Source organism: Pseudorca crassidens, chromosome 7 (assembly GCF_039906515.1).
Source record: "Pseudorca crassidens isolate mPseCra1 chromosome 7, mPseCra1.hap1, whole genome shotgun sequence".
NCBI classification, from domain to species: Eukaryota; Metazoa; Chordata; class Mammalia; order Artiodactyla; family Delphinidae; genus Pseudorca; species Pseudorca crassidens.
In genome coordinates, this window is record NC_090302.1 from 46919532 (window position 1) to 46932864 (window position 13333).

The 13333-nt window shown below is 42.8% G+C and overlaps 1 protein-coding gene across 5 annotated transcripts in view; it reads right to left on the minus strand.

Annotated features, from left to right (window-relative positions):
* TMC1 (transmembrane channel like 1) overlaps positions 1-13333 on the minus strand; it is a 387623-nt gene that overhangs the window by 135015 nt on the left and 239275 nt on the right. For 2 of the 5 annotated variants that reach the window (XM_067744158.1, XM_067744157.1), the window contains one exon: positions 9608-12580. The exons of 2 other annotated variants lie outside the window; for them this stretch is intronic. The gene's annotated coding sequence lies outside the window, so the exon portion shown is untranslated. Of the gene's footprint in view, positions 1-7174; positions 7226-9607; positions 12581-13333 lie in introns of all 5 variants that reach the window. One more of the 5 variants, XM_067744159.1, reaches the window with a different exon arrangement.

Here is a 13333-nt window from a genome sequence, read left to right on the forward strand (position 1 = left end):
TGGGAGCTGAGGCTCCGGCTTTGGTCGGAGCGCAGGGAGAGGACTGGGGTTGGGAGCATGAACACAGCCTGCAGGGGGTTAGTGCACCACGGCTGGCCAGGAGGGAGTCCGGGGAAAAGTCTGGACCTGCCCAAGAGGCAAGAGACTTTTTCTTCCCTCTTTGTTTCCTGCTGCACGAGGAGAGGGGATTAAGAGCGCTGCTTAAAGGAGCTCCAGAGACGGGTGCGAGCCACGGCTAAAAGCGCGGACCCCAGAGACAGGCATGATACACTAAGGCTGCTGCTGCTGCCACCAAGAAGCCTGTGTTCGAGCACAGGTCACTATCCACACACCCCTTCCGGGGAGCATGTGGAGCCCGCCACTTCCAGGGTCCTGGGATCTAGGGACAACTTCCCCGGGAGAACGCAGCATGGCGCACCTCAGGCTGGCACAATGTCATGCTAGCCTCTGCCGCCGCAGGCTCGCCCCGCACTCCGTACCCCTCTTTCCCCCCAGCCTGAGTGAGCCAGAGCCCCCGAATCAGCTGCTCCTTTAACCCCGTCCTGTCTGAACGAAGAACAGATGCCCTCTGGTGACCTACATGCAGAGGCGGGGCCAAATCCAAAGCTGAGCCCCGGGAGCTGTACGAACAAGGAAGAGAAAGGGAAATCTCTCCCAGCAGCCTCAGAAGCAGCGGATTAAAGCTCCACAATCAACTTGATGTACCCTGCATCTATGGAATATCTGAACAGACAAGGAATCATCCCAAATTGAGGAGGTGGACTTTGAGAGCAAGATTTATTATTTTTTCCCCTTTTCCTCTTTTTGTGAGTGTGTATGTGTATATTTCTGTGTGAGATTTTGTCTGTATAGCTTTGCTTCCACCATTTGTCCTAGGGTTCTATCCATCCGTTTTTTTTCTTTAAAAAATTTTTTTTCTTAATAATTATTTCTTATTTTAATAACTTCATTTTATTTTATCTTAATCTTATTTTATCTCCTTTCATCCTTCCTCCCTCCCTCCCTCCCTCCCTCTCTCTGTCTCTCTCTCTCTCTTTCTTTCTTTCTACTTTTTCTCCCTCTTATTCTGAGCCGTGTGGATGAAAGGCTCTTGGTGCTCCAGCCAGGAGTCAGTGCTGTGCCTCTGAGGCAGGAGAGCCAACTTCAGGACACTGGTCCACAAGAGACCTCCCAGTTCCACATAATATCAAACGGCGAAAATCTCCCAGACATCTCCGTCTCAACACCAGCACCCAGCTTCACTCAATGACCAGCAAGCTACAGTGCTGGACACCCTATGCCAAACAACTAGCAAGAAAGGAACACAACCCCACCCATTAGCAGAGAGGCTGCCTAAAATCATAATAAGTCCACAGACACCCCAAAACACACCACCAGACGTGGACCTGCCCACCAGAAAGACAAGATCCAGCCTCATCCACCAGAACACAGGCACTAGTCCCCTCCACCAGGAAGCCCACACAACCCACTGAATCAACCTTAGCCACTGGGGACAGACACCAAAAACAACGGGAACTACAAACCTGCAGCCTGCGTATAGGAGACCCCAAACACAGTAAGATAAGCAAAATGAAAAGACAGAAAAACACACAGCAGATGAAGGAGCAAGATAAAAACCCGCAAGGCTTCCCTGGTGGCGCACTGGTTGAGAGTCCGCCTGCCGATGCCAGGGGACATGGGTTCGTGCCCCGGTCCAGGAAGATCCTACATGCCACGGAGCGGCTGGGCCCGTGAGCCATGGCCGCTGAGCCTGCGCGTCTGGAGCCTGTGCTCCGTGACAGGACAGGCCACAACAGTGAGAGGCCCACGTACAGCAAAAAAAAAGATAAAAACCCACCAGATCTAACAAATGAAGAGGAAATAGGCAGTCTACCTGAAAAAGAATTCAGAAAAATCATAGTAAAGATAATCCAAAATCTTGGAAATAGAATAGACAAAATGCAAGAAACATTTAACAAGGACCTAGAAGAACTAAAGATGAAACGAGCAATGATGAACAAAACATTAAATGAAATTAAAAATACTTTAGATGGGATCAATAGCAGAATAACTGAGGCAAAAGAACAGATAAGTAACCTGGAAGATAAAATAGTGGAAATAACTACTGCAGAGCAGAATAAACAAAAAAGACTGAAAAGAACTGAGGACAGTCTCAGAGACCTCTGAGACAACATTAAACGCACCAACATTCGAATTATAGGGGTTCCAAAAGAAGAAGAGAAAAAGAAAGGGACTGAGAAAATATTTGAAGAGATTATAGTTGAACACTTCCCTAATATGGGAAAGGAAATAGTTAATCAAGTCCAGGAAGCACAGAGAGTCCCATACAGGATAAATCCAAGGAGAAATACGCCAAGACACATATTAATCGAACTGTCAAAAATTAAATACAAAGAAAGAAAACATATTAAAAGCAGCAAGGGAAAAACAACAAATAACACACAAGGGAATCCCCATAAGGTTAACAGCTGATCTTTCAGCAGAAACTCTGCAAGCCAGAAGGGAGTGGCAGGACATATTTAAAATAATGAAAGAGAAAAACCTGCAACCAAGGTTACTCTACCCAGCAAGGATCTCATTCAGATTTGATGGAGAAATTAAAACCTTTACAGACAAGCAAAAGCTGAGAGAGTTCAGCACAACCAAACCAGCGTTACAACAAATGCTAAAGGAACTTCTCTAGGCAAGAAACACAAGAGAAGGAACAGACCTACAATAATGAACCCAAAACAATTAAGAAAATGGGAATAGGAACATACATATCGATAATTACCTTACATGTAAATGGACTAAATGCTCCCAACAAAAGACACAGATTGGCTGAATGGATACAAAAACAAGACCCATATATATGCTGTCTACAAGAGACCCACTTCAGACGTAGAGACACATACAGACTGAAAGTAAGAGGATGGAAAAAGATATTCCATGCAAATGGAAACCAAAAGAAAGCTGGAGTAGCAATTCTCATATCAGACAAAATAGACTTTAAAGACTATTAGAAGAGACAAAGAAGGACACTACATAATGATCAAGGGATTGATCCAAGAAGAAGATATAACAATTGTAAATATTTATGCACCCAACATAGGAGCACCTCAACACATAAGGCAAATACTAACAGCCATAAAAGGGGAAATCGACAGTAACACATTCATAGTAGGGGACTTTAACACCCCACTTTCACCAATGGACAGATCAACCACAATGAAAATAAATAAGGAAACACAAGATTTAAATGATACATTAAACAAGATGGACTTAATTGATATTTATAGGACATTCCATCCAAAAACAACAGAATACACATTTTTCTCAAGTGCTCATGGAACATTCTCCAGGATAGATCATATCTTGGGTCACAAATCAAGCCTTGGTAAATTTAAGAAAATTGAAATTGTATCAAGTATCGTTTCCGACCACAACGCTATGAGACTAGGTATCAATTACAGGAAAAGATCTGTAAAAAATACAAACACATGGAGGCTAAACAATACACTGCTTAATAACGAAGTGATCACTGAGGAATTCAAAGAGGAAATCAAAAAATACCTAGAAACAAATGACAATGGAGACACGACGACCCAAAACCTATGGAATGGATCAAAATCAGTTCTAAGAGGGAAGTTTACAGCAATACAATCCTACCTTAAGAAACACGAAACATCTCAAATAAACAAACTAACCTTGCACCTAAAGCAATTAGAGAAAAATGAACCAAAAAACCCCCAAAGTTAGCAGAAGGAAAGAAATCATAAAAATCAGATCAGAAAGAAATGAAAAAGAAATGAAGGAAATGATAGCAAAGATCAATAAAACTAAAAGCTGGTTCTTTGAGAAGATAAACCAAATTGATAAGCCATTAGCCAGACTCATCAAGAAAAAAAGGGAGAAGACTCAAATCAATAGAATTAGAAATGAAAAAGGAGAAGTAACAACCGACACTGCAGAAATACAAAAGATCTTGAGAGATTACTACAAGCAACTCTATGGAAATAAAATGGACAACCTGGAAGAAATGGACAAATTCTTAGAACTGCACAACCTGCCAAGACTGAATCAGGAAGAAATAGAAAATATGAACAGACCAATCACAAGCACTGAAATTGAAACTGTGATTAAAAATCTTCCAACAAACAAAAGCCCAGGACCAGATGGCTTCACAGGCGAATTCTATCAAACATTTAGAGAAGAGCTAACACCTATCCCTCTCAAACTCTTCCAAAATATAGCAGAGGGAGGAACACTCCCAAACTCATTCTACGAGGCCACCATCACCTTGATACCAAAACCAGACAAGGATTTCACAAAGAAAGAAAACTACAGGCCAATATCACTGATGAACATAGATGCAAAAATCCTCAACAAAATACTAGCAAACAGAATCCAACAGCACATTAAAAGGATCATACACCATGATCAAGTGGGGTTTATTCCAGGAAGGCAAGGATTCTTCAATATACAAAAATCAATCAACGTGATACACCATATTAACAAACTGAAGGAGAAAAACCATATGATCATCTCAATAGATGCCGAGAAAGCTTTCAACAAAATTCAACACCCATTTCTGATAAAAACCCTGCAGAAAGTAGGCATAGAGGGAACTTACCTCAACATAATAAAGGCCATATATGACAAACCACAGCAAACATCGTCCTCAATGGTGAAAAACTGAAAGCATTTCCACTAAGATCAGGAAAAAGACAAGGTTGTCCACTCTCACCACTCTTATTCAACATAGTTTTGGAAGTTTTAGCCACAGCAATCAGAGAAGAAAAGGAAATAAAAGGAATCCAAATCAGAAAAGAAGAAGTAAAGCTGTCACTGTTTGCAGATGACATGATCCTATACATAGAGAATCCTAAAGGTGCTATCAGAAAACTACTAGAGCTAATCAATGAATGTGGTAAAGTAGCAGAATACAAAATTAACGCACAGAAATCTCTGGCATTCCTATACACTAATGATGAAAAATCTGAAAGTGAAATCAAGAAAACACTCCCATTTACCATGCAACAAAAAGAATAAAATACCTAGGAATAAACCTACCTAAGGAGACAAAAGATCTGTATGCAGAAAACTATAAGACACTGATGAAAGAAATTAAAGATGATATAAATAGATGGAGAGATATACCATGTTCTTGGATTGGAAGAATCAACATTGTGAAAATGACTCTACTACGCAAAGCAATCTACAGATTCAATGCAATCCCTATCAAACTACCACTGGCATTTTTCACAGAACTAGAGCAAAAAATTTCACAATTTGTATGGAAACAAAAAAGACCACGAATAGCCAAAGCAATCTTGAGAACAAAAAACGGAGCTGGAGGAATCAGTCTCCCTGACTTCAGACTATACTACAAAGCTACAGTAATCAAGATAGTATGGTACTGGCACAAAAACAGAAAGATAGATCAATGGAACAGGATAGAAAGCCCAGAGATAAACCCATGTACATATGGTCACCTTATCTTTGATAAAGGAGGCAGGAATGTACAGTGGAGAAAGGACAGCCTCATCAATAAGTGGTGCTGGGAAAATTGGACAGGTACATGTAAAAGTATGAGATTAGATCACTCCCTAACACCATACACAAAAATAAGCTCAAAATGGATTAAAGACCTAAATGTAAGGCCAGAAACTATCAAACTCTTAGAGGAAAACATAGGCAGAACACTCTATGACATAAATCACAGCAAGATCCTTTTTGACCCACCTCCTAGAGAAATGGAAATAAAAACAAAAATAAACAAATGGGACCTAATGAAATTTCAAAGCTTTTGCACAGCAAAGGAAACTGTAAACAAGACCAAAAGACAACCCTCAGAATGGGAGAAAATATTTGCAAATGAAGCAACTGACAAAGGATTAATCTCCAAAATTTATAAGCAGCTCATGCAGCTGAATAACAAAAAAACAAACAACCCAATCCAAAAATCGACAGAAGACCTAAATAGACATTTCTCCAAAGAAGATATACAGAGTGCCAACAAACACATGAAAGAATGCTCAACATCATTAATTATTAGAGAAATGCAAATCAAAACTACAATGAGATATCATCTCACTCAGTCAGAATGGCCATCATCAAAAAATCTAGAAACAATAAATGCTGGAGAGGGTGTGGAGCAAAGTGAACACTCTTGCACTGCTGGTGGGAATGTGAATTGGTACAGCCGCTATGGAGAACAGTATGGAGGTTCTTTAAAAAACTACAAATAGAACTACTATATGACCCAGCAATCCCACTACTGAGCATATACCCTGAGAAAACCATAATTCAAAAAGAGTCTTGTACCAAAATGTTCATTGCAGCTCTATCTACAATAGTCCGGAGATGGAAACAACCTAAGTGTCCATCATCGGATGAATGGATAAAGAAGATGTGGCACATATATACAATGGAATATTACTCAGCCATAAAAAGAAATGAAATTGAGCTATTTGTAATGAGGTGGATGGACCTAGAGCCTGTCATACAGAATGAAGTTAGTCAGAAAGAGAACGACAAATACCATATGCTAACACATATATATGGAATTTAAGAAAAAAAAATGTCATGAAGAACCTAGGGGTAAGACAGGAATAAAGACACAGACCTACTGGACTTGAGGATATTGGGAGGGGGAAGGGTAAGCTGTGACAAAGTGAGAGAGTGGCATGGACATATGTACACTACCAAATGTAAAATAGATAGCTAGTGGGAAGCAGCCGCATAGCACAGGGAGATCAGCTCGGTGCTTTGTGACCACCTAGAGGGGTGGGATAGGGAGGGTGGGAGGGAGGGAGACGCAAGAGGGAAGAGATATGGGAACATATGTATATGTATAACTGATTCACTTTGTTATAAAGCAGAAACTAACAGACCATTGTAAAGCAATTATACTCCAATAAAGATGTAAGAACAAAAAAATGAACGAAACATCAGCAGTAATTTCACAGAAGAGGGAACACACAGGCAATAGACATATGAAGAAAGTTCCAATGTCATCTAGAGGAATGCAAATCAAGACCACAAGCGGTAGGGGCATGCTAGTTTAAACCTCAGAAGTTCCCCGGGTGAAATTTGAAACTGGCTCCATGCATGGAGGGCAAGAGGAGACCAAAGAAAGAGGCAGGCCACTCCAGATTCATAGCTGGTGGCTTTAATAAACAAGGGAACTCACATTTGAGGTTTGTCTCTGGTGGTCGCAAGACGAGTAGATCTCGGCACTGCCCTGCAGAATGTTAAGGGTTTATATAGAGGCTTTAACTGGGTTAGGTTTTGTATTCAGTCCAGATGGTCTCAGAAACGCATTGCTCTTGCAGGACTGTGTCTTTGAGACGGCTCTGGTACAGGGAGGACAGGCAGAATGCACCTTCCAAGGACAGGGAAGGGGGTAAGGAGCCTCCAATTGCCCAGGTCCAGCTTGAGGGTCAACAACAGTCACATCCTCTCTACAAGCTCCTCCAGCTCTCCACCCCTCCTGCTGGCTCTTTCAATTTTACATGCAACCCTTTTTCTACAATGTGCCCTGAGTGGTCAACAAGAAATTTCATTAGCATGGCTTATTTGCGGCTATCTGGCTACATTAGAGGCAAATACCACAGCAACAGTATGGGCACGTGCAAGAGAAAACACAAATTAAGGTAACAATTCACAAAGTAAGAAACAATTTTTTCCATTAAAAGCCCCATGATCCAAACCACTGATTTATTAAGCTCCCTAGGTGGGGGTTACTCAGGGTGTTCACTTGTATCCCCGTGTGCTTTAGTAAAAATGCTGCATGGTGTGAACACACACATTCTACCTGGGTAATGGCACAGGTGCCTCCTTGGGAGGCAGTAATATTGTCCAAGACCACCCTATTTCAGAGGACAGCTTTCCTCGTTAGAGACATTTTAGTGTTCAGCAAGGACAGGTTCTGTCGGCTATCATAAGGCTTGCTGGGTGAATTTAATAAGGGCTTTTATGTGAGTTATACCATCCTCCAGGCCAATGAAAGGAACAAAGATGGCAGCCAGATGATCGTACCAATGAAAAACAGAATGCACCCTTTTGGCCTTGAGAAGGAGGTTGGCAACTTTTGCTGCTGTGGGATAGATTTTCTCCTGTGCCCAGGGAAAACCCAGGGTACAGTGGCCGAACCACCTAGATGGAAGCCATGGCCAAAGATTCATGCCACAGAACCACTGGGTTTCATTTGGGTCTCCCCAATAAATACCTGTATGGTGTGACCATTCTGTACCAAACTAGTCACTATGTTTTGATGTAATAGAATGCGCAGTTCTGGTGATATCTATCTTATATCCCTGGTACAGTAAGGCAGGTTCTGTTTAAAATGCTTTTTCTGGTCCCAGTGTAGGGGTGAATGGGTGCTCACAGGTCCAAAAGCCGAGGTGAGTACATCCTAAATCTAAGTGTAGCCACCCATGGCTCTGATGATGGTATTCATAGGACCCTTCTGGTCAGCAATTTGATAGGCTGTGTAGTTTGATTGACATAAAAAGAATACCCACTGATAGTGTGTGCCACAGGCCAGGTTTTTGGATCAATATCGCTAATGTCAGATGAATTAAGAGTACTAATTCTAGTTTGTTCTTCCTTTATGTACTGCTTTAGTGCTTTCCAATTCCCTCCGTGCAGTGGTGACACCAGCCATGTCAACCCCAAGAAGGTAGAGGAGGGCAGTTGCCCACAGTCCAACTTTCAGTGCAAAGGGAAATGGCCAGGGCTCATGAGTGATCACCAGCCAAAATGTTCTGAGTTCAGCCCATTGGCTGCTGTGGTTTGTTCCTGTTTCCATCCAGATGGTGTCAGTGTTGGGCTGAATAGCAAGTGCAGTCCATGTGGGTGGGTTGCCCCTACTAGACCCCTCTGTTTACTGGGCATCAGCAGCAATTTCCACTATTCCCCCTCTACAGCCTACAGGGGCTGCCACAGGACTAGGGACAGAGGCATTTGGAAAACCTACATGTTCTATAGGGCCTATTTGTACCTGCATTTCTAGAGACAGTGGGCTGGAGGACAGGTTAGTCCTCTTCTGCAAACAGGCATGCCTCTTAGTCAAAGTGGGAGTTTGAACTATGGCAGAGGTAGGTCGGTGGAATATATTCGCAATCCAACCTTGACAGCAACAGAAGTTCTTACCATGATACACTGTTCTTTCGTGAGAGGCTCTACTGGAAGAGTGCTGTGTATGCTGCTAGGAGCCACTGTTCTATGGGCTATACCAGGTTTCTGCCCCCTTCCAGAGTTGGGACCAAAATCCTAGGGCTACTCTCTCCTTCTGTTGTCTCTGCTACAGTTCCCAACGCATACCTTCTGGAGTCACAGACACATCTAACTCAAATGGTAGCCCTGCTTGGGAGATGCCTAGAGCTTTAATCTCCTTAGTATGTTTGCCCTCTCAAAGGTGGCTCATTGTTCTGATCTCCAGGCTCACACATGTCCTTTCTTTACCAGGCAGTATAAGGAATGGAAACACTGTGCCAGGTAGAGAATATAAGTCCTCCAAACCCCCAAAATTCCTATAAAAGCTTGCACCTTTTTCATGTTCTTACAGATTAGCTAGGCTTGCACCTTGTCCATAATAGCTCTGGGACAATTCATATCTTACCTGATCATATGACTCCCGGAAACTTTACATTGGTGACTGCACCTTCAGTTTTCTGTGTATTCACCTCCCATACACTTGCTCACAGGTGTTCCAGCAAAATCTGCAGAGTGTGAAGTCAGCAGAGGCAAGGCTTCATATGTCGACATTATATCATCAAAGCAATGGGTCCATTTTACAGATGTGGGGAAGAATAACAGGGACAGATCTCCAGGCACCATCCCATGACATTTTGTGGGGCTGTACAGGTAGCCTCAGGGAAGAATTTGAAAAGTCCATTATCGTGCCTTCCATGTGAAAGCAAATTGAACTTGTGACTCAGCAGCCAAGGTATTCTGAAGAAAAGTATTTGCTAAGTCCAGAACAGCATGGTCCACTCCTAGGACTGTGGCCAAATTATCTAAGATGGTGCCAAGTTTGGGCACAGCTGCATGAATGGGGGGCGTAACTTTGATCAATTCTCAGTAATCCGCCATCATCTGCCATGAGCTATCTGCCTTTTTTTAGCGACCATAATGGGCTGTTGAAAGTGCTATGGACATGGTGTAGAATACCCACTCAGTGCAGTTCTTGGATAGTTTCTCCTATTTCCTTGACAATTACCACTCTTCGTTAGGGGGAAGTGTAGGCTTACTGATTCCCAGTTGGCATTTCCCCTCAGCAGTACTGGTTTGATTACTCTAACCCGGAGGCAGAATTCACCGATAGAGGTTGCGGAGTTTGGCCTTGCAGGATGTCCGTGCCCAATATGTTCTCTGGTATTGGAGAGATAAAATCCTCATATTCTTGTGGGGGAGAACATCCAATTTGCAGTGTCAAAGGGACCTTCCTGACCATAACCAACTGCCCTTGGAAACCATCGATGGCGCTGAAAGGCCCAGAAAATTCCTGAAGTTTACCAGGTATTAGAGTATATTCAGCTCACGTATCAATCAGAGCTGTCACCTTTTGTTTATTTCTGGGGTACCAGTGAATAGTGAGCTCAACATGTGGCCTCCAATTGCCCCCAACGGCCCTCACTTGGAGGCCATCTTGGCTTATATCCTACACCCGGGGAGTGGGAGGTACCCACCCCGAATAGGACTGTATCCCTGAGGCCTCTGCTGTAGCAGTAGGTACATCAGGGATGGTAAGGCAGGTGGGGCAGGTCTGAACTCTTGTTCAGCTTTTAAGGCTTTCCACAGGCCAGCTAACACAGTGTTAGGTTGCCCGTCTATCTTTTCAGGTGTGATCCCTGCAGCAATGAGGTCAAACCACATTTGCTTCTGGGTTGCTCGTACCAGACCGTTTACAGCCAATTGGGTTAGCCTGTTGTCTTCTTGAGCTCCCTCTCTGTCTTAGGTCTTTCCCACATCCTGTACCTATTCCTGGGATTTGTCAGTATCCCCCAGATCAGCAGTAGCCTGCCCAACATCAAAAACGTCTCCTGTTATGACTGGGCTCAGGACGGGTATCAGTGCCGCATATCAGGTACCGAAGGCATACTGGAGTATCTTGGCTTTCATTCCTGCAGTGAATGTAGCCCAATCAGGACCTTCAAAGACAGGGGCGTAGATGGCCTACCTCATTTCCCACTCCCTAAGAATTTGTTGTACCTCCTCTAAATATATCCAGGGCCTCATATGTCCAGAGAGACCCCCTTACTGGGTCAAGCTTCCCTGTAGGATAGAATAATCCAATCTATAAGGGAGTGAGTGCCTTGACCTCCCCATTGCCCCTCACCCCTGAGCACCCCTGAGCTGGAGAGAAGGCTGTGTGGTGATATTGCTCTTTTTTCTGCCTCCTGCCCAGTCAGAGAAATGCCATTGCCCCCTCTCCCCTGCCCCTCAATCCTGTAACCATACTAACCATTCCTGGATATTTTCCTGGCCTTTTGTTGGAACTTGATAATTATATCAATAAGCTCAGTGAGCATATATTCTCTCATCAGGTATGTTTCCTGAACTGGGGGCTGCCTTACTGGCTGGGATTGTTGTTGCTGTGTTTTTGCTTTCCTTTGAATTACGGGTCCAATGACATGGGGTGTATCATCAGTTTCACTGTCAATCACCATAAAATCCACCTTTGTTTTCCTCACTTTCCCAGGGAGTCCACCACTTAGTGTCCCAATCGGGCTTTGTCACAGGTGCTCAGACCTTAATCCATGGCAGCTTGAGCCCTCCTGGCCTTGCAAAACAGCATGCTGAAGTCTCCAACTTAATCATCCTTCTCTCCCACTTTGTCTGCCAGCCCCGAAGCGAGCAGGGCAGTGGACAGTGCACATCCTTCTCTAACCTCAGTTCTTCCAACTTTCTAACTCAAGCTTCAGCCTCTGGTTGGTCATCAGTGTCAAGCTGTACTGCCCACCCTAGAGGCCAGCCCACTGCGCAGCGGTTCATTTCTCTCCTTTGCAGCACTGTGTTATGCTCAGTTCTTCAAGCAAGTGCATTAAACCAGTGGGCATTTTCAGGGCATCGCCGTACTCGTGTGGTGGTCCACAAGCATCCAACATATGAGCAACCCCTCTTGACATGAAGGATGATGGCCAACCCTGGGATTCCCCCATGGATGCCTCTTTTCCAAGATCCATTTCTTCAGTCTCCTGCCCAGTTCAACAATGGTTGGTTTTGCACCTACTTGGTAGGTGGCAATTTTAATAAGCAAGGGAACTTACAGGAGAACTTGTCTTGGGCATCACAAGACAAGTAGATCTCTGCACCCACCTGCCAGAATCTTAGGAGTTTATATAGAGGCCTTAACTGGGTTCAGTCACATATTCACTCCAGATGGTCTCAACACCTTACTCTCTCAAGGCTATGTCCTCAAAACAGCTCCGGCTATGGGAATTGTAGGCAGAACATACATTCCAAGGACAGGGGAGGGGGTGAGAAGCCTCCAATTGCCCAAGTCCAGCTCATGGGTCCACCAGCGATCATATCCTGTTCATGACCTCCTCCAACAGGTATCAATTTTCACCGTTTGGCAAGATTATTAAGCCTGCAATACCAAATGTTGGACAATTAGGATAAATAGGATCTGTTGTATGTGTCTTATAAGAGTATAAATTAGCTCAACCACTTTGGAAAACAATCCAGTTAAATCCTGTGAAGATAAATTTTTGCTTAACTTATGACCTGGCAAATTTACTACTAAGAATATGCAGAAGGAACTCTTGTACATATTCATGAGGATTCAAATACTATGCATTTTATCAGCACTGTTTTTGATAGGAAACTCTTAGCAAAACTTTGAAAAATATATAAATTATGGAATATAAAAATTATGGAATATTTACAAAACAGAATGTTATATAGCAATAAAAGTGAATAAATCAACAAGCTAAAACCAAAAATTTATATGTAAATGCAAATAACTTAGAACTGGAAAAACAACTTTGAAAAAGAAGAGAATAGCTGGAGGACACACACTATCTAACTTCAAGACTTACTAGCAAGCTACAGTAATCAAGACAATGTGATACTGGTATCCAGAGAAACAAAATGGATCACTGCAACAGAAAAGAGAGACCAGAAATAGACCCACACATACATGGTCAAAGGATTTTTAACAAAGGTACAAAGACAATTTAGTGGAGAAATAATAGTCTTTTCAATAAATTATGTCAAAACAATTGGATGTCCATACATTAAAAAAATGAACTTCAAAAGTCAGAAAGAGAAAGACAAATACCATATGATATCACTTATATGTGGAATCTAAACTATGACACAAATGAACTTATTTACAAAA